The sequence below is a fragment of the Paralichthys olivaceus genome, chromosome 1 (assembly GCF_024713975.1).
Source record: "Paralichthys olivaceus isolate ysfri-2021 chromosome 1, ASM2471397v2, whole genome shotgun sequence".
NCBI lineage: Eukaryota > Metazoa > Chordata > Actinopteri > Pleuronectiformes > Paralichthyidae > Paralichthys > Paralichthys olivaceus.
The window spans coordinates 8,278,089-8,300,580 of NC_091093.1; the positions used below are offsets into that span (position 1 = coordinate 8,278,089).

General features: G+C 40.3%; 1 protein-coding gene across 1 annotated transcript in view; it reads left to right on the forward strand.

Moving 5' to 3' along the window:
* The first annotated feature begins 2,728 nt into the window (after positions 1-2,728).
* Positions 2,729-22,492, forward strand: part of LOC109624922 (carbohydrate sulfotransferase 8) — a 166,609-nt gene continuing 146,845 nt past the window's right edge. The window contains exon 1 of the mRNA XM_020079851.2: positions 2,729-3,341. The gene's annotated coding sequence lies outside the window, so the exon portion shown is untranslated. The remainder of the gene's footprint in view (positions 3,342-22,492) is intronic.

Below are 22,492 nucleotides of genomic sequence, written 5' to 3' on the forward strand. Positions count from 1 at the left end.
GGTCTGAATTAGTGTTCTTGGACTTGTACCCAGAGTCCCTGCAGCCAAAGTAAGCCAACAAGAGAAAAAGAAAAAAAAGAGAAGTTCTTTGCTGCCTAACACCAGCAGAGGGGGGTGTGCTCAAGTCAGGAGGAGCCTGTGAGGGTGGCTGAAGCCTCCTATTGTTTCTTAGCAGCCACACCCTGGGAAAAAAACACACAGACAAAACTGAATTGTTGTCTTGTGTTTGATTGACGATACAATAATACATCCTGGCACACTTCACAAATCTGGTTCTTTTAATCAAAGCTACATTCAGGATTCAACATATACTTTAAAGAAGAAATGTAACCTTCACTGGTGTATAGAACACAAAAGAATACAATACAGTACATAAAAAGACACAATGAATCGCCTTGATGTAAAAATTCTGAAAATGACCAAATACTGCATGGTAACATGAGTCATCACATAAATAAAATCCACAGATAAATAGATCAAGATAAAATACTATACTTCTTTTCAATATAATAGAATTAACCAATGACACTCAGATATTGAAAACCTTTGACCGACTCCAATAGCTGATATTTATAACCAGTTAATAGAGTTGAGCCCTTTCAGCAGTTTGAGATATGAATTACTTACTCATCATTTCAGTAATAGACTTTTCAAAGTGTTCTGAAAATAGGTTTTTAATTGTTCTGGCTGTTACTCAGGAAACAAACCTGAAAACCAAACTGCCTCAGTAGATCCAAGTCAACAGTGTTCCTCCTGTGGGGTGCTAATATTAAGAGTTTTTTAAAAATGGGGGAAAAAAGGCAAAGAAAAAACTGGTTAGAGAAAGCCTTTCTGTGGGGCTTTGTGAAATAGTCTGAGATGAATTATGCACATCCACTGGCTTTTGATATCCATTCCAGAGGGCATTTTTTCTCTTTTCATAAAGCTCTATTTTCTCCAACTATGCATCCTTTTTTTAGGGAAAATGACAGCACAAAAATAATTTAATTCAAACCAGTGCAAGATTAAATTCATAGCTTAATGTGTGTGTGTTTTTCTGCGGCCTATGGCTGGTCACTGGCTGAAGGCTGTAATGTTTTACATTAGGGCTTAATTTGATAAGGCAGACGTGTTGTAGGGGCAGTTTGATGCTATCACAATGAAACAGAATGACAGTACCTGAAATCAATAACAATCGCAGTGTGCACGTGTGGGGCAGTTGTTGAAGGTATAAAACTTGTAGCAGGTTCACTCTCACATGTGTGCTGTGGCTTTGTGTGTCTGGTGCTGGAACAGTAGAAGTGGAAAGGTGGAACAAAATGCAATGCGACATAAGGGACTGAACATCTAAGTGGCATAAAAAATGTAGCTAGGTTTATTTATCCAATCATAAAACATTCACTCACACACTTGAACATGTTTGGGTACTTGGTGTTTTGAACACATTAAGCACTTAATGTCTCTGTAGTCCAACGTTAGACCAACCTTCCAAATGAGTCAAGTAAGGGCTAGTAATCATGCACTGTTTGCTGATGTAATGCTTGTTACTGACAGTCTTGCATGATAGCATGTTGAGCAGGGGTCCTCACGTTTGTTTGATCCTAAACTGGCAAGAGTGGCACACAGACTTAATGCAGGCGGTGGCTGGGAGGCAGCGCCCCATCCCTCAGTGAGAGAACCATTTTTGAGTTGGACTGTGAAAATGTTAAAAAGTAAAAAAAAATGTACAGAAAAAACTAGAGAAAAGATCATGATTACCAGTCTAAGAATGTCTATAGAGACAAAAATATTTAAAACACAAATACATTACATTACCCTTTTTACAATAACTGGTTCTATGAATATTTCACTGTGACGCAGAGCCCCCCAATCTGATCAAGCTATAGGACCAGCAGATGCACAGCCCTCTCCAACTCTACTCCCAATCTAACCCTCATTAAAGCACCTTGACTTGACTTGACTTTATGGTAAATGGTGAACACAGCTGTTGGTGAAATCATTTCACACAAACAAGAATGCTGGAGGTAGGAGTGCGGATGGCTTTGCAGAAACCCCTACTGGCGAGAAGCTGTAACTATAAGGTTAGAAAAAATAAATAAAAATGTTATATACAAAATTTGATTCCATTTTTAAAATCAGTGTATATGTGAAGCTTATCTGACCTTGAAATGTGGAATGTGGCACAGATACAGTGAGACGGAACTCCTACTGCTGACCTTCCACACAAGCTGCTGTGCTGTTTTGACATACAGCAGGTTGGTGTTCAGGTTTGCTGTCTGTTGTAAAATCCTCTAAAACAAGTGTTTATTATAAATATATATAAAATGTTCTTGGCCATTCAAATGAAAACCAAGACATTGAATGTTGCCCAGCTGCACTGTGTTTAACACTACATGGACTTTCTCTCAGCACCCCCAACTCTGACTGACTTCCAGCATCATATGTCCACAAACATCCCGACATGCAGTGCACCTCTGCTTTCTAAATCACAATTCAAGTAACAAACACTAACAACAACTACTTCATAACTGATGACTTCATTGACTGGACAGATGCTGTGTCTCTCATATGTGATGGAGGGAGATGCATGTAGTGTAAACTCTGTGCAGCCTCAGTCGCATGTTGCAGAGCGCATCGAACAGGGATGCGCACCACAGGACAAAATCAAAAACCCGGGTTGCATTAAGGGAAAGACACGGAGCTCATCCATATTAGAAGAGTCTTTAATGAACTCAGACCGTCAGAGACACTCCTCCTCCTCCTGCTCCGCGCCCGTAGCCAGTGGGTGCGCGGGATGAGCTCCACAGCTCCGTCCCTATCAGCAAGCATCAGCAGCAGCAGCAGCAGCAGAAGCGGCTCCGCCTTGGAGACAAAGGGAAGCACCGCGAACCAAAGTGTGCAGGAGAAGCCAGTTTTTTCAGAGACAACCCCACAGTGCAGCCGTGCTCGCCCGGAAGAGGCACCCAGACGTGCGCCCTGTCCCTGGAGACTCCTCTGGACTGCGCAAAGATGTGAGAGTAAAAGCGCGAGCGGCATCGTGATTGGCCACACTGTCTCTCTCTCTCTCTCTCTCTGAAAAGCACCGGGCAACCGAGTCATGCTTCCTCCACCCACAGCATCATCTTCAGCGAGGCGGCATCAAACTTGAGGGAGCTACGTTCGCAGTGTGCACGGTGGATGCGTTCACAGCGTCGACCGTAAACTTGCATCATTCATCCTCTCCTCCCTCCTCCTCTTCCTCAAAGAGGCGGCGGTGCTGACACACAGGGACTTAGCTGATCAACTAGTGAAGAGGAGGAAGACGCTCTCACTCCTCACAGCTGCTCCACAGCTTCATGGTATATGAGAGCTCCACCTACAAGGTAAGTCCGGAGAAGCTGCCTTCCACTCAGGTCTTTGAGGTTTTGTTGGCTGTTACCATCCTCAGACGCTCCCAGCGTCTGATGTGTTGCTGGTCTCAATGTCTGTCAGATGAGAGTGTAGCTGTACAAAGTTACAGCTGCATTATTTTACATTTAGGAAATGAAAGGACCCACACATCGCCTGTTGATTCCATTGATCCTGCTCACTAAGTGTTCAACATTTCAATTCAGAGACATTTCAGCTGTTTTCTGCAAAACTGCAAAAAAAAGAAAATTCTTGGACCAACTTAGTAAAATGCATAATTTCTTATTAGTAGTTTTCATTAGGGTTAGTAATTGTGTAGTTGAACAAACTATTGATTCGTAATAAGAAAGTTATTTTTTCAGTGCTTTGTTCAGAGGAAGTTTGACCCTAATCTGTTAAATTCTGCTCATAGGTATTTAGTACATATATTAAGAGTTTATTTAATTTAATTCAAATATACTGTTGAGCAATTTGTTTTCTCTGGGCTCTTTTATATTTTCACACATGTCAAGGTATGACTTGTGTGTAACAGGTCGTCTTTTCCTACATTATTGGAGCAACGATGAGGAAGTGATTCATCCCACAGTGCTCAATGAATTTTATAATTTTTTCTCTTGGGTCAAACCTGTGGAGGGAGCAGAATCAGAGTAGAGGAGATCAGTGCAGAGCTTTGTGTGCACTTCTTGTTTTGGTGTCGCATTGGATCGCTGTGTTTACTAGACTACAAAAATAGCCACTGCACGCAAACTGGCCCCGGGCACGTATTTTTTGGGTTATGCCACTTTTGTAGCATAAATGATTTTGCTTTAGCATCTTGAACACAACCTTGAGCTGTGTGGTGACTGTAACACTGGAGATGCTCCGGGAGTGCAGTCCAAAGAAATCAGAATAAAAGCTGCCCGTACCAAATCTAGACAAACAAAAACAAAACAACAACAGAGGAAGCAACTAACACAACATTTCCTGCTTGATTTCCTTTGATTCCTTCAATTCATTATTCAACATCTGTGGTCAGTTAAGAAAGTCTAAAGTCTAAAAGATCTAAAACGGCGTTGTAATTGCAAGTGCTGTGACTTGCTTGCTTTAATCAATTACTCCATGGAGCTGAGAGGGAGCGTGGGAGTCATCAAAGCAGTACAAGACCCTTTTGAGGTGTTAAACCTGTGGCTGAATGACCTGAGTTGCATTTCATTTCAGTGCATGATAAAGCTATGAGCACAATCATACCAGTCTATTGTATTGAAATACATTTGTTATTTGAATCATTAACTGAATTCACTTCGAATTGAGGTTTGCACATTGGTGGCTCAGATCCACAAGTTATACTTAAGTATAAAATACTTTGACCAGCAAAATACTATAGTACAAAACTGTAGAGTCAGATGATCTAACATAATATAATACAGGTTCTGCTGCTGTTTGAGAGATGGTTTCCACTTACGTGTTGATTCACCTCTTAAACCATGGACGGATGAGCATTTCTGCTGGAGTCCGTGCCTGATTAAATTTGTCCTGCATGTCTTCACTAGAGGAAATAGGATTTCCTCCCTAATCTCACCACATGTCGTAATTTAGGCTGGAGACAGGTCCTTTTTTTTCCTGAAAATCTTGTTATGGTACTTGACCTTTGTGTCAGGTTTTAGATTCACTCCTCATGCAAAAACAAACCCTCTGCAAGATCATAAGAAGGGCTGTAATTGCTGGTAAGGTTGCTCAGCAGCTTTAATCAATTACGAAGGCGTCCTCCATCCAGAGAGACGGCGAGCGCAGGTGTCATCAAAGCAGAATGAGGCTCCTTTGAGGTGGGTAAATGTGAGCCTCAATGACTTCACTCAGCTGGGTCACTGGACACACAGCAGAGCTTTGACGCGTACAAATTGTGCTTGAAGATGCTGTGTTCATCCTGGGAGGCTCAGCGGCTGGCAGGGGACCAGCGGAGCGGGGACATTGCACTCCAGATGGCCCAGAGAGGCTAGAGGAAGAGAGCTGTCCAAGCCCAGCTGGGAGCTAGGGAAGCTGGACTGCCGGTAGTGTGTGTGTGAGTGTTTAAGTGATTGTGGGAGGGAGATGGGATGAGAGAAACAGTAAAAGAGGTACGTACGAGGGTGTGTGTGCTGAAGGAGTGATTGGGAGAGAAAGGGAGGGTGAGAGAGAAAATGAGAGGGAATGAAACAAGCGCCTCAGTGTGTGTTTGAGTGTGTGTGTGTGTGTGTGTGTGTGTGTATGTGTGTGTGTGTGCATGGAGGTAGTGATAGGAAAAGTGTGGGAGGAAGACAAAATAAAAGAGAAGATGAAGGAGCTTGTATGTCTGTGCGACTGTGTATTTGTGTGTGTGTGTGTGTTTATTGAAGGAGTGACAGGGATGCAGAAAGGGTTGGAGAAGAAACAGGCGCATGTGTGTGTGTCTGTGTGTGGGAGGAGAGAGAGAGAAAATGAAACTAGGAAAAAGCAGGCATGTGTGTCTGTGTGAGTTAGTGTGCGATCGCAGAGAAAGCATTACTGGGAGAGAGAAAAGCAGGAGGGACCGACAACTAAAAAAGAGGAAGGATAAAAGGAATGTGTGTCCCTGGGAAAAAGAATGCATGAGAGAAAAATGAAAAATAAGAAACTGGTATGGAGGGATGCTTGTGTTTGTGTGTGTGTGTTCAGAGATCGGTGCATATTGGTCTTAATAATAATACTAGTGTTCTCTGATGATAATTAATTTCCACATATAAACAATTCCAACAGCGTCTTATCTCACATATGTTATTAACGCATTTGTTCAATCATTCAGTCGGCTCTGACCTCTGACTCTGAGCTCCTTTATTCACATGCTTGTACAGGAGCCATGTGACGCACAGCACTCGTCATGTATGTGCTTTACGGCACACAGCTGCAGGCACACTACCTGCTGTGAGCTCAGAATCTGATATCAACTCCTCGCTCTGATTGAGAGGATTTGCTGCGTGTGGGAGGCTGTTTTTTTCCCTCCTCTAATTTTAAATCACTAGATCTTTAACGGTTGGCACCCCTTCGAACATGGATCCACCTGAGAACCTGCACAAGATGACAAAACACATGGCGGTGCCGCAGAGAGAACTTTGCCTCACTGTTTCCATTTGGGGGAGCCGCTAGTGAGCAGACGGAGAGAGTGCACGCTCTCTTCATTCCGCCACATCTGCTCTGTGATGGAACGAAGCATGATCTGCACTTTGATCACAATGAATTATTCCTATCCCTGACTATAAATACGGTCTCTCTCTCTTGCCTTGGAATCTGTGCTCGCGCCAGTGTGGCTTTCTCCCGAGTGTTTCGCTGCGGTCGTACTGCTGCTCTGGTTTCCTTCCCCGCACACTGAAGGAATCAGTCGTCATACCTCAGTGCAAAGCTTTTCTGGACTGTTTTGTGTCTAGCCCAGAACATTTTATAGACTGAGAGCAAAACAGTAATAGCAGTATTTTGCAAATAATAGTCTTACAACAAGAAACCTAAAAAGAAAGAGGAACAATAAAGCTGTCCCAGGTGATGCTCACCTTCTGGCACCATTTTCAAGAATGTATTATTCTACATAGAAACTTTAGCTATTCAACATAGCAACCGTATTTAATATGTTTGTTTCCATCACAACTGTTAATTGCCGTACAATACAGAGCTTTCTCTAATGTCCTTCATGCACACGCTGTGTATTTGTAACAAATCCAGTAACTCTCAGTTATAGTTTCACAAATACACAAATAATATAAAGTGATTGATTTCTGCTAATTCAATCCCACTAATAAAGCCATCCAAATCCTCCCTGTCTGTCCGTCCTTCGATTTTCTCGACCAACGTTCATCAAATCACTTCCTTTGTCCTCCTGTTTGCAGAAAAGCCTCTTGAGACTTAAGAGCATCTCTGCTGACAGTTTGAGCTGCTGTAACAAACTGTTTCCAATTAATACAACACTGAAGTGTCATAATAAATAACTGTTTAATGCTGATGGAAATAAGCAATTGTTCAGCTAATAGGTTCAACGTACAGTACACAAATGACAGCATATCTTTGAGAGGACGACGTGTCATTTTAAAATCATGGTATCAAGTTAATGTCATTATTTTTATGTTCACAAGTTGTAATTACTGATATTTTGTTTAAAAAATTAATATATTGTAATTTCTGTGGAAAAGTTTTTCTTTTGAATTTTATAACATGCCTGAGGAAAATATTACCAACAGCCTCATCTTGACCCACTGACATTATTCCTTTGTATTTCCCACATTAAATTACCTGCCTGCTAGCTTATTAAATTGTTAGCTTCTGTGGCTTCAGTAACATTAGCATTCTTGTTGCCGTTGCCTAGCAGCAGCATTCCGCTGACTTCACCATTTGAACGCCAAGCACAGGCCTACACAATGTCTCTCGTCCGAACACACCATCAGTAACGATGCTCGGACAACAGGCAGGAGTCTTTCGGACCAAGTGGCCCAGCCCTTAAGTAGGGTTGTGCAAAATAACCAGAATCTGGTATCCTCTTAGTCATTTCATATCCAGATACATTTATGGCTGTTTCCTTCTTCTCTTCTGTGTCATGATCTCCTGCATGTTTGTGTTGTCTGCATGCACAGTCCCTGTTTTCACCTGAACACAAAGCATCATCCAAATAATGAAAATATAACAGTGATTTGTGGCACAACTAATGAAATGATAGAGTGATATTATAGAGAATATTATATTAAATGGAACATGGAATAGTTGTTTTTCTATCCTCCATCCTACACAACATTTATCGTCATATGGCACAGTGCTACTATACCCAGGTTGTGTTAATGAAACATTCACATGAAAGATGCATTGCACAGTCCCTCAACAACTTATGGCATCCTGTCGCTTTAAGCACATCCATCAATCAATCAATCTCCAAGGAAGAGCTGTCATGCGTGCTTCGAAATACAGTCAATCTTTAATGTAGACTCTGTCTTAGATGCACGGTGCACAGCAGTAGCGCAAAGTTTTACATTCTGAATGTACTATATACATTTGGTGATGTCCAGGGTTCTGTGATTTATTACCTCATTGAAATACAAGACTCTGAAATAAACCATAATTCACTGGAACACAAGGAAACTGGACCTAGGCGGCTGAGCTGGGATTGACTTTGTGTTAATACATCATTTCTGATTCACGGCGCTGACTATAGGCTCTTGACTGGCATACTCAAAAACCCTCTGATGTATGAGGAACAAACTACAGTACGATTCATATGAGAGCATGGGAGTAGTGACAAAGAATGGTTTCAGGCTGTGCTTTAGCAACAATCAACGGAGACTGCATCTATGTCTTTGTATATCAATGAATCCCACAGGGACGTGTCTTTTCTTAGCATCACTGCTTGTGCTTGAGAGTTTTTAATAGAGAAAATCCCTCATTCTTATACACAACACCTTCACATTGTCAAACAGCCTCACCCACAAAGCATGGCACTATCAACCTATCACCTCTAATGGGAACAAAAGGTCAGGTCTTAATTATTCATTCGGGATGTCAAACAATGCGTGCCGGCTGTTATTTAGGGTGGGGGAGACCCACTGAATAATTCACAGGCAGGATTCTATTACCTTCGAGAAGCAGCTCACTGGTTCAGATGTTTGTGAAAGTCTTATCTCCGCCCAGGAGCCCTCTGTCATTCCTTTGCTGACCTTGGCTGTCACTGCCACGGCAACATGGATGGCACAGAAGGTGGCAGAGACTTGTGTTCTTCCCCTATCTGCAGGCCTCCTCCACAGTGAGTGAGAATGAGTAGGAAGCACTGCAGGGAGCTGGCTGTTCCTTGTCTAAGTTCCCTCAGTGTCTGTTTACAGTACACCATGTGCCACGCTGTGCCGAGTGGGTGCCAACATACAAAAAAACAGCAGATTACTCTTTTACAATGTAATTCTGCTTTTCACCCGCAGTTAATTTCTGTCTTGGTACACTAGCCATGTCAATTGTGCTTAAGCGGCTTTCTTAAGATGTTAGGAGTGTTTATTGCGGCTGAAGAGTCAAAAGCAGATATTAATGCTATTAAAGTGCATTAAACTGAAGAATGTTGTAATGTGAGTCACTTCCATGGCAGGATTAGAGGGAGGCGGCATGGGCAGGATATCTGAGTGAGGAGAGAAAATGAAAATGTTGATATGTGAGAAGCAGGAGGAAGAGATGGAGACAGATGAGCCAGTAAGAGAGAGAGTGAGAGAAAGTGTGTCTGTGTAAGTGAGAGAGAGAGAAAGAATCCTTATGTCAACCCTACCATCTCTGAACAATCAAATGCAGAGACACATATACAAATACAGTATACATTTATCATGCTGATGCAGAGCAGCCCAGCGGAAATCAGCCCAGAGGAAATCAGCCCAGAGGAAATCAGCCCAGAGGAAATCAAATGAGCAACATGTTTGTCATTGTAAATGCAATCAACAGAATGACCCCATCTTTCTGCGGCCACTGTCTCACTGCTGTGTGTATTGAGGCACTCTGCAGGCAAAGGAGATCATCCGGACTGACTGCTCTGCCACTATAGATAAAATACAGTGATCAATAACTATGGATAGAGGCACTTAAGTCATCAGCTGCATTACAGGACACTGGGTGTGAAGAGGTTTTGAACAGCTGTCCTCAGAGTGAAGACATCTTTCTGAAGTCTGGTATTATTGGTTAGATCCAGGGAAGTACACAGACATTTTGACAGGCTGGTGTTTTTACATTATGTTACTTTACACGTGGTTATATATGTATTAACAGTATATATGCTCTAGAGTAATCCTGCCAAACTAAGTGTACTTTTAAGGGTGCTTTCATAAATACCGCACCATATTGGTCTGGACCGTTCAGTTTTGTCCAAACCAAAATAACAGCCTTGAAAGGTGCCTCGGACCACAGTCTAAACCAATGGTCCGAAACAACAGACCCAAAGTTTAGTCTCAGTCGAGCTCAAGCTAAACTAGTTCTGTTTGTCGTAACTTTGGTCTGACTTTAGGGCCAGTTACAGGAAATAAAGAAAGTATTGAACAATAGTAGATGAAGAAAGTGGCTTGTGGTCTTTGTCTGGGACAATATAATTTCTGAATGATGAGGATGTTCATTGGGCGCATTCAAAGTAGTGTCAAGTACTGCATCTGAAGTAAGTGTTGCTAGTACTAAAATCATAATGATATTATTAGTATAAAATATTAAATAACCAGCCATCATCATACGCACACCTGTCTACAAACAAATCAATGTCAATTATAGGTACACAGTGTGTGGGCGATGACGACAAGACTTACTGTCATTCAACATTCTGTCAATCAATTGTAAACAATGCAACAAAGACATGAACCTTGGTTTGGAACTTGTGTTGATGTGAAAACGCCCTAAGAAGACAATTTCCACAGCATCTTTCACTTCATCCCACTGCATGGCACTTTGTTATAGAAGTTACCTCACACTCGGCCCTGACCATATGTACTTGTCTGATGTTTTTTCTGATGCTCAGCTTGCCTCTCTTCTCTCTCTGCTCTAGAACGACAGGGTTGTGCCTCTTCTTAAATCAAATTATTAAACTTGGAATTAGATGTAGTATATATTGCATACAGTCTATATTGTCCACAAAATTTTCCAATCAAAGTTGCTTGGTCATGGTAGAAGTGCTATTTAAGATAACAGGTACCTTATATGCACTTTCCCGGTTCAACAATTCCAATCATTTCAATTGTGAAGGTCTGACTGAATCAACAGCCTTTATCTTCTCTGTGAAGAAAAATGCAAAGACAACTGAGTTTACTGAGTGTAGTGTTTAGTGAGTGTGTGTAGACGACTGTAGCTTGACTCATTGTGTTCTGGTAAAGCCTCAGAATATGACAGCGAAAGGTAATTTCTACTAGAATATAGAATGATTACAAACTAACGTCAAAGATTTCTTTAACGTATTTCACAAAAGCTATCAGAAGTATTTTACCTGAACACCCTACTTCTCTGCACTGGAGCCCCTGATATATACTTATGAAACTTTAACACAATGTTACCATTTGCGGCCTGATTAGAAACAATTTTATTCTAAGAAAACAAGCTTATCTCACATTAGATTATTTATGCATGATTTAGTTGCTTTACATTTCTATCACAATGCTTCAGCTGCTGGTTGTCTGAATCTAGCTCTTTGTTGTCCTCGGCTGTAGTCTCCTCCTGCAGCCACAACAGTGAAAAAGAAATACAAATATGTGTATATAAGAGGGCTAATAGGCTGTTGCTCAGCCTCGTGCATGTCCTTGGTTGGTCCTGGGTTAAAGATTGAATGCACAACAGAGTTATACAATCGCTGGGCTTGACAATAAGCAGACATTGCAAACTTACCACAGTTTTGTTTGAATTCAAATACTACCAGTCTGCCTGTGTCCCTGACATTTACTGTAATTGTTGCTGTAGTATTTTTGTGTATGTGAATATAAAAATGCAGTATTGTGTGCCATGTGTCGAATGCACACATTAAGAAGTAGCCTAATAGTTAACGCAATCCTGTTGTCTTGTCTCCTGCTCAGGTTCCAGGTTGATGAATTGGGGAATAAAACAGACTTTTATCCAGAGACACAGATGCTCAGAAGTTGGTTTGTAATGTCAGTATTTCTTTTAGAGCTACTGACCTTATTGCCACCTTCACTGTGTGCAGAGCAGTGACAATGCTTGTTTATCCTGGAGCTGAAAAAATGCCTGAAGAGAAGCAGGTTTCGTCTGTGTCTTATTAAAACTGGGGAGGATGTTGATTGCCCCAGAGAAGCTGCAGGGTGAGGAACAGCCTTTTCTTTCAGGCTGACAAGGTGACTGGTTCAGATGCTGGGCCAGGTGCTCTCTAAGTTTGAAAACAGCAGGGTGCCTTGAAAACCAAGGACCAAGGACATGAACGTGCTCGCTGCCAACTTCTGGCTGCACTGCAGGGCTCTTAAAACATTAACTCTCCTGGAAGCACACATGCCCAGGTGCCAGGGTGTTGCTGACCAAGTTAATTACACTAATTTATCTTGCCTACAGTAAGATTGTCAGTAAAGCCTTGGCAACGCATTTCTGTCTCTTGGATGCAGCGGTAGCTAAGTCTGAAGGTGAGCCCAAATGCATTAATCGTTTCCTCACAGAGCAATCAGGGAATAGGGCTGCATCGATTATTTGTGTTATGATTCAGTGCCATATATTTTGAAGTAGCCTAGTGCCTATATTTACATTTGCATGAAGTCAAAAAACTGACAAATAAAATAAATGTAAAGACAGTATAATATTTCTTTAGAAGTAAACTCTACCATGTGCTGCCAGGATTTACTACCGTAAAGAGGAAAAAGCTGCACAGGTTAAAATAAGACTACCGTAAATAGAAACGCTCCATCAAAATCTCATAATAGGTCTTGGTCTGTATAGAATGGCGTCTAGGTCCGGTCCGGACTGTGGACCACATATTGTTGACCTATATGCTTTAGATGATAATAGGCAATTATTTTGGCTTTAGCTTGCTCTTTGGGTGAATCCATGCTTTGACTGTGCGCAGCCATGGTCCTTATGATGCTTCAACGCACGTTACGCAAAAGGATCTAATCAACGTCATCGATTACGTTGACCTGTCACCCGAGCCGTATCAGGGAAAAACACAAATTTAAGTTGGTTGAGGTTTAAAATTTTAATGGCATACGCCCAATTCAATGAATTCAAAGCATATGTAAGTAAATTGTACACAAACAAAACGGGTTGCAAATCAATTGATTTCTGCTTGTATGCCAAAAAATTATTCATGAAAGTTTAAGGCTGTTACGACCCTGCCCTTTCTCTCTGCAGAGGTTCACCTGGCCACTTAATGCAGGAGCCTGCAGTCAGAGAGGGTCGATATCGTGATGTCATATAGAATTACATCTGTCTGCTGTAGTTAGCATCAGAATAGGGATATTACTCCTGCTCACATTTTACCCCGAGATTGGCTTTCCCATGTGTCTCAGTCGAGGTTTGTGGATTGTTGAGCACTATATGAAGTTGAGATTCCAGAAAAGGAGTGTGAAAAATAGCTTGTCTGAGGCTGGAGTTTTAAGCAGGTACAGGGATGTTAACTCTGGGCAGCAGAAGGAGTTGCTGATGCTGCATACAAAGCAGAAACTGGTTTATTAGTTCAAGAGATTGAATTATAAAAATTTGTTCAAACTTTAAACTTTAAAACATTCAAAGACAGAACTATGTTTTACGAGTTGGTTCTTACTGGTAAAGCAAAGTCTGTCTGTTGAGTGTATGAGAGAGAATGTCTGCAGCATTGTTGGGGGGATCACATAATTCTACACACTGTATCTTTAAGTAAGAGTGGCTTTACTTTTGGCAAGGAAAGTCCAAAAATTAAATGAGGCAGCTCTTCACAAGTCTAGTTATCATGTTAGAACACTTAGTTCTAACTCTTGCAGGTAGTGTCAGGTAGGCCTGGGACGATAACAAATTTTGCTGGACGATATATTGTCACACAAATTATTGCCGATAAACGATATTATTGTCAACATGATAATATATCATAATAATGCACACCCTTTCAAAGACAATAAACTTTTATTTCTCAGTGTTTTTTTACCTTTTGCGATGTAGCGAACTTCACTTTCAATGAGCTCACACCATTTTGCGCTGTTCCGTTTATATTTACTTTGTCGACCGAACGCCTCAGTGAGTGTTGACTGTCGGGACGAAGGCTCTGCATCTCGAGGTGCACTTTGTTTCCCCAGCTGGGAACACTGGGTCGGGTGGTGATGCTTTAGGTGGGCATGCAAGTTTGTTGTGTTGCCTTTTTTCGCTGCCACCACTTTTGAACTGGCTCGTCCGTGTTGATGGGCTCACCTTGCTCATTCGGTTTGGAGCCGAAACATTCCCACACCGGGGCTGTGGCATTTGACTTTGCAATCATCTTTTCTCCTCGCGTTGCTCCGCACGACGCACACTCGCTGCACTCTGTGTGTGTAGCATGTTTGGCTAATGCTAGTGGCCCCGCCTCCCCCCACAGAGACAAAGAGGCTGGATGACTGACAAGAGGGTTCACTCTGTTCATTCCACAACCAACGCCCCCAGGTGCTGAGACCGAGCACAGAGTGAACCCTCTTGTCAGCCAGCCTGGAGGCGAGAGAAGAGGAAAACAAACGCGCATGCACATGGCGATATATCGAGGCCGGAAAAATTATCAAGTTCATTTTAATTTATCGTGTGATTAATTGATTTATTGATTATCGGCCCAGGCCTAGTGTCAGGCAAGGGGCCACTGAAAAGATGTGTGCCTTGTGTTGAAACTTAGGACGGCCTCCAAACTGGTGAAACCTGCGGCCATGGCTTCCCAGGAGCAGGTGGTTATTGTTCAGTAAGAGCCTCGTATTGGTCAGGTGGCTCCTCAGGAAATAACTCTGCCTTCGAGTGAGTAGTTGACAGGAAGTAGTTTTTCAGTTTCTCAAGTCCACACCTATACTGCATTTTGTGTATGGTTCCATTTTCTGTCCCTGTGCAACAAGTTGTGTTGCACGATATACTGATACTAGAAAGGCACCACGTTAAAAACATTAAAATACCTCATTTTATTAGTGTCTGTATTTTATGAAAGACGCCCTGGGCCAAAAGAAACGGGTGTCCTACAACATATTCGACAGATAAACATTGAAACTGTGCTGAAAGATTGTTTTCTCTGTATATGTGAGGTTTTTTTCTTGCAGAAGCTGTCACATGTCACATGTACATCTATAATAAGTCGTTATTTTATTACAGTTAACAAGTTTTGATCTTGATCTTTACAATTATAAAAATCATATATATGATGGAGCTCAAACCCAGGATTATTCTGCACACTACTGGTTGCCTCGCAAACTATTTAAACCCTCTGCTATGACCAATATATCACTTACCACAGAAGTCTGGTGCCACTTGCTCAGATAGAGCAACTCTCTTTTTTTAAGACAAGTATAGAAAAAGTATCAGTATTGAAATTCATGACTCACTATCAGTACCGAAACAAAAATGTTGGTATTGTGAAAACACTAGCAAGTGTTTGGACTTGTCATACTCTTTGCCAGAAGACTACTAAGAAAGTTCACAGACTGAGCTAGTGGCAAAAGAGAGGGACGATTTTTCTCCAACTGAGCTGTTGAAAAGATTTGGGCCAGTGGGAGAGGTGAGGGTTATGGCTCAGTGTTATCAGTTGACTGAGTTCCCTCTTGGAGAAGAGTCTGTAGGAGAGCTAATCTTCCAAGTTGTTGTCCCTGTTGACCTTTACAATAAAGTACCCAGGTTTCATATGGAAATGTGATAAGTCATGTTGGTGTCTGATCATAACAGCAACATTTCTCCTGGCCACACTAATAGCGAGATACCGTTGTCCTCATCAAAACGTCTCCTACATGTCAGCTCAGCCTGATCAGGGTGGTAATCTTGCTCTGTTGTAAATTCATGCAATTGGATGTCATCTGAGAATATGATTGACTCTGTTGGTCCCTTACCCTCATCTACATCAAACATACCTGTTGACTGTAATGTGTCAGGTTACAAGGCATCTGCATATCCACTTTGCTCTATCACAGCCAAGGCAGTTACCAGAGCATCACTTTGCAAATCAGTACCATGCACAAAGTCAGGGCACACTTGATCACTTAAAGGTCCAGTGTGTAAGATTTAGGTGAAAAGGAACTATTGGCAGAAATTTAATGTAGAATAATTCTCATGAGGTTTTCACTAGTTCATATCATCTAAATTGTATGAATTGTAATTTTTTTTTATCCTCGAAAAGGTCCTTTATATTTAAATACTTTATATTTACATTGAGGGGGGTCCTCTCTACGGAGGTATTTTTTACATTTGTTTTTACATTTGTCCAGACAAACTAAACACCTTTTGAGTTTTTATGACAATTAAAGGCTACCACAGTTTCTTTTTCATGTTCGGAAGGAGAGGGTGAGGTGAGGGGTGTTCAGCTGTAACATCCAATTTCAACACTAGATATCACAAAATTCTACACACTGTACCTTTAAACCAAGTCCAGAAAACATTGTTGCACTGTTACTTTTCAGAGCGGTCAGGTGGGTAGGAGGAGGGGCTGTCGTTGTACTGCAAATACTTAATAACCAAATACAGAAATATGCTGCAAATGCTCACAACACAACCAAATGAAACAGGTGTGTTGTTAAACTGATCATGTTTTTTTATTTTTTTTATTTCGATGCGTTTCCTTGGGTTGCAGTGTGTTGTTCCCTCTTGTTTTTTCTACATACATTTACTGCCTGTATGTTGTATATAAATATACAATATAGTTTTGGTTTATTCCCCAACCCAAGTTTAGTGTGGCGCACAATGTTTCAATTACTAATCATGTACACTGAAGACTAGGGCTTGACAAATATGCTGAGAAATATATCTGTGGCCTCTACTAACACCTTCGGATTTAATTGTCAGATAAAACCTTTTGACAAATGACTCAGTCAAACTTTTTTATCAAGCCAATACATCACAAGTTGAGAAAAGTCACGGATTTGAATTTGACACACAGCAATTACATGTAAGATTGTAAACAAGACAAATGTACGGCAATGTGTTGTACACAAATTAGCTTTCACCTGTTGCTTTAATTGAAACAGGCATATCATTAAATTAGCTTATTAGACATTTATTCCCTATTGAACAAATGCATTCACACATTGTTTTTCAGGTAATACCTTTTTCATTAATCACGTATGCATTTGTTCACGATTTAATTTGCCTTTAACCTATTGTTTCCTCTTTCCTCTTTAATTGAGTCAAAACAATCACATCTACCTTGATTGTTATTTAATGTTGATTGAAAAAGTGATCAATTTATGTGGCGCCATAATTACAACAACCCCCCTCGCCTCCTCCTAAAAGAAAATGAATCCCATTTTTTCTGTCTGCTTCTCGGGAATTAAACAAGAATCAGAAGCAGTAGGTCGCTCATTCAATTAGCGTTTCATTTACCACATTTAATTACCCACAATATGTGCCCTCTTCGACCCTGCTGGAAATCTCCTATGACTAATGAGTGCACTTACCTGATTTCCTTGTGTAAGACATCACCTCAGTGTCTATTTTCCATGATGTGCTCACAGGAAGGCAGTGCATCTGGTGACTCAAGATTAAAGGATTTTTTGTGGGTGGGGGGAGAGTATGTTTTGACCAGGGCAGGGGTTTCAAGTCAGTATTGAAAGCCCCTGTGATGAATCCAGCCGGCCACCTCACTCCAGCCTGACACTTTGATCTGCTGAAAGCAAATGAAACCACAAGTTGAACAAGTAAGACATTTGGGCAGGCTGGATAAGAAATACCCTGGACTTGTTAATTTTTATTTGATCATTTAAAATTGTTCAAAAACTGGCCTGTAGCTTTTTTCACTTAGTTTGCTTCACATGGAATTCATTATGTGTTTTGGTTTTGCGCCTTGGATTCATCCTTAATAAGCCATTTTACAGGCTGTCTGTACATTTTGGACCACATATTCTCCCTTTGTGTGGATTGAAGATACCATACTGCCGTCCTTTCTTACTGCTGGTTTACAGGCTAATAACAGTTGTATATACACTGGAGGTTTTTCAATTTTGCTTTATTAAACTTTTTTTTTATCACACTCACTACTGGTGTACGAAAGAGAGACAAAAAGAAGCCAACTTGCTGCTGCATTATACTTAGGAAAGAATAGAATACAGACGTGGTGCAATGTAAATCGGGGACAGTAGAGAATCGCAGGGGCGTTGCAACAGACAAAGCAGGCAATTGACTGGGACACCAAGCTGAGAGGGGTCCCTGATGATGTTAGGCCAGAACAACTGTGGGGCCCCCAAAGTCCCTTGAAACGCTGCTGATCACAGGTGTCATTGTATGTCCACAACAAGGAAAAACCAATCTTTTTTTGGAAAAATGTAAAAACTGCACAATGGTGACCTGGCATTATTTCACCAACAGGAGATGACACTACCAAATACAGTATGTATAATGGACAAGGTAAATCATATCAACCCATAACTTAACCCAAAACTGTTAAATTGGACATCATTTGAATGTTCTTTGAAAACTATTTAATCTGCTGTGTGTGCCACACACTTTCAGATTAGGGGTGGGTTTAGTGTCAATACGTTCTGTAATAGAGATGAGTCACTTGAATGTCAAGATCAGAATTTAGAAGCTTTCATCAGCTGAATACTTAAAGTGCTTTAACAAAAAGCTTTAACTCAAGGACAAGCAGAGTGCTCATTAGCTGCATACATGACTGTCTGAAGAGCTGTAGCAATGGAGTGTGAATGATTTACATTTGTGAAGTGGTTTAACGAAAGTCCTATCACAAACTAAACTGCATGTTTTGCTCATTCTTGTAATTCATTTTCAAATAATGAGCACTAATTGGAGTCACGCAGAAGTAACTGGAACATAGTTTAAACTTGATGGTCTTGGAATGAAATTCTGAAGAAATAATATAAGACATAGTACAACTAAATAATTGAATAATATAAGTGACTTCTTTTCCCCCTTAAATATTAACATTCAACAAAGAAAGACAACAAAAGAAGGATTGAGTTCCCAGGTTAATGAACCGCGACTATCACTTTGGTAGAAAACTCAATTAAACTTTAATATGAGCCATTTGCTTTTAGCCGTGTTGTTTCCCAGAGAACTTAGCCAGTGGAATTAATTTCTTGCATCTTGTTATGGTATACACCTGCCGTTAAGCAGTGGAGTAGTATTTCCTCAATATAAGTGCTGTGCATTCAATTTTAATGAAGGAAACCTATTAATATTTAAGATGAATTGAAGTCTTAGTGTCTGAGCTCTGTGTTGATGTCTTCAGAATCTGGTATGTGGTGTTTGATACGTATAATGACGAATTTATGCAGCCATAAGAAATTTACATTAACATTGAATCACTGTTAATCATCTCCTAATCAGATGTGAGTCTATTATGCTTTGGCAATTTAAGCCTGGTATTAAAGCAGGTATTACAAAGGGCAGGTTCACATGGAGGATAGAGGAATTTGATCATGCACATCCAGAATTACTCCACAGTCCGCATTACCATTTTACCTTTAGTATAATATCAATAACATCTTTCGATCCAAACATCATGTCAGAGACATCCTGTGAAGCTGTGTTAGTACTCTTTTATAAGGTTCATATTGTGTGGTGAGGTTTTGGCAGCAAAAGCAGTTAAAGGTAGATTTGGTTAAATGTCAATGAAGAAAACACATTTGTTTTCAACCACAATCTTTTCTTAACCTTGACTGAGGGTTCAATCATTCTTTAGTTGCATTCATCTGCTAAGAAAACATGAAATACATCACTTATTTTGTGACTTGCCAGATATATTCATAACAAAAGGTTCATTGTTATGTTGATGACATTTTATTTGTAAAAAAATGTCAATATCTACATGCTGTGTGGCTCCCTGTGCTGTCTCCTGTTTTATTTTGTAATTGTTCTTCTTCGGTGCTCTTCCAGCATGTTTCTGACAACCTGTAAGTTTATGACATTCTTTGTTGTTATAAATGTGTATTCTCTTTGCCTGCCTGGGTTGTTGCTTTTGCAGGTTTGTAGTATTCAAATGTAAACCCTAGGAGACAAGGTTGTAATATTGAGTGAAGGCTTTGCTTTATAATGCTTAGTTCAGGTATTCAGCACTGTACAATAGATATTCACACGTGGGAGCTGCCCAGCCAAGGCCACTGAAGGCTTGTGAACAGCTTCTGAGGCTCGGACAGCATTGCTCTTTCCCTTTCTCTGGCCAGACTTTTCCCAGCTGCTTCTGGAAATCAAACCAGCACCTTCTTGTTTTCATTACCTGCCTGGTAGTTTCATATACTCTGTGATCCTAGTCATGTTTGAGCATCTGGATCATTAAATACAGGTCGAGGGCTTTGTACTAATGACCTCAGATGTTAAATTCATGTTGAATTGTTTCAGTTGTTGGCTTTTCAACTGAGGATAAGAATTTGTTTTAGCAGAAAATAAATACTTTCCTTTGAATTGCAGATACACGTTGGCATTCAGTGTCTATAAGTTAATTGTTGGTTCAACAATTGAGACTGAAATTACTGTTTATAGTTAACATGATCATGGTCACTCTTAGCAGATAACTTCCTCTTGTCTGCCGTCTGGTTTACTATAATTTTGTGAGATGCCCACATGGTCCTAGTGAAAAAATATTTTTTTTTCTCCAATGAAAAGACAGAATACGGGAGAAATGGATGTAGTGAAAAGAGACAGGTTTGTAGTTTGATGTAGAAATAGATCTGGGAATTAAAAGATGTTATTGTTGGGATAGTGGGTCTTAATTTTTAATTATTGCAACTTTAACTATAAAATCAAAGATTTAGTGCTCATATCTAAAACTGTAGTAACTGATAAAATATACTGTTTTTCTAAAACAAAGCTGTTGTGTTATTTGTAAAATATTAATTTCTGAGTAACACTTTTGAACATTTGGTGAAATTATACCACAACACTACAAAATTGATTTGTGAAAATCCAATTAAAAAATGAAAAAACGCAACAAAAAAAGCAACACCTACCACCCTTAGTTCATTTTATTGTTTGGAACAGTCTTTGAAACACATGATGCAATTCAGAAAACAAAGGCAACATACTTCTGGATCATAACACTATATATTTATAACTGCAGTCTCACACAAGCAGCCGTGCTATCCTGTGAAGTCTCCCTCTGTTATCACATTCCCCATTTTTTTATTCTGTACTTGCACAGGAAACACTCCATAATTGTTTATGGATTTTAAAAAATCATACTTTGATTTGAACACTAACGAACACTATGACGACAGAGCATTCATGTCACCATGTAAAAGTGACTGTGGAGAAGAAAACGAGGACAAATAATAAGTCAATGGTTCAGATTTTTAACCATGTTTGCAGCATGGCTACTGAACATTGGTCAATGTTAGGTTCACCACTGTGGTCCATGAGGAAATATCTCAGCTACAACTGATGTATTATTTATTTTTTAATGAAATATGTCAACTATTTTATAGATTTGACATATAATTAGACACTGTTATCCATAGTCACCACATGATGAATCCTAATATGGTTATCCTCTGATTTTTTTAATCTACCAATACTGATTGGTCAATTATTTTAACTCATGCAATTAAATATCTTCACATGATGTGTAGATTGGCACAATCCATACAAAGCTTGTGGAATGTGGATAATTAAACTATTGGGTAGTTTGCCATGATATTACATGATATTGCATGAATTGTAACAACTTTGATGATCCCAATGATCTTTTCATCTATGGCCACCAAATAGTCAAGTTTTTAATTCTATTTACCAATTATCTGATAAAAGAATGACTAATTTTGCTAAGTGCTAAGTAAGAAATGCTAGCAGGCTAATATGTTAAACTGAAGAGGTGAATATGGTGAACACTAAACCTTCCTAGCAGCAGCAACATTGTGAGCATATTAGAATTCTGATGTTGGCTTCTAACTTGACAGTACACTCTTAGTCTTGTTTTAACATACAGTGGAAAAAGTCCCTCACCAGCGATTGGAGTTATCGATGCACACTCCTAAAAATTGGGGTGTTTTACACGGTTTTCTCACAACAACAATGGTGTTTGTGTGTTGTCTTTATGCATTTTCTCCCAGTACTTCAGCTTCCTCCCACAATCCAAAGACCAAGATTTGGGTTCTACTAAACTGGCTGGTGATGTAAATGTGGTGTAAGTGTGAATGGTTGTTTGTCTCTTAATGTTGGCTCTGTAATAAGCTGGCGACCTGTCTGGGGGGGCGCTCCGCCTCTCGTCCAAGGTCAGCTTGGATTGGCTCCAGCGCCCCTCCAGCTCTCCTCCAAGACCATAATTTCCTTGTCCCATGACTCAGGGGACACACACAATAACGTAAGACATTTATTTGTAAGTCAAGTGTTGGCAGTGAGGCAGTTGGCAGATATTTTGGCGGCTAACGCATCGTTTTCACATGTTTGTGACTGTCTTTTCAGTGAGTGTGCGATGGCTGTGAATATTTTACCCTGTTTGAATTCAAGGTGAATATACCAAGTATCTACTTTAGTAATAGTTATGAGCACATTGAAAGATACCAAAAGTCACTGCTGTTTAAGACGCTGTTACCTGGAGGCTTCAACACATATTTGTACA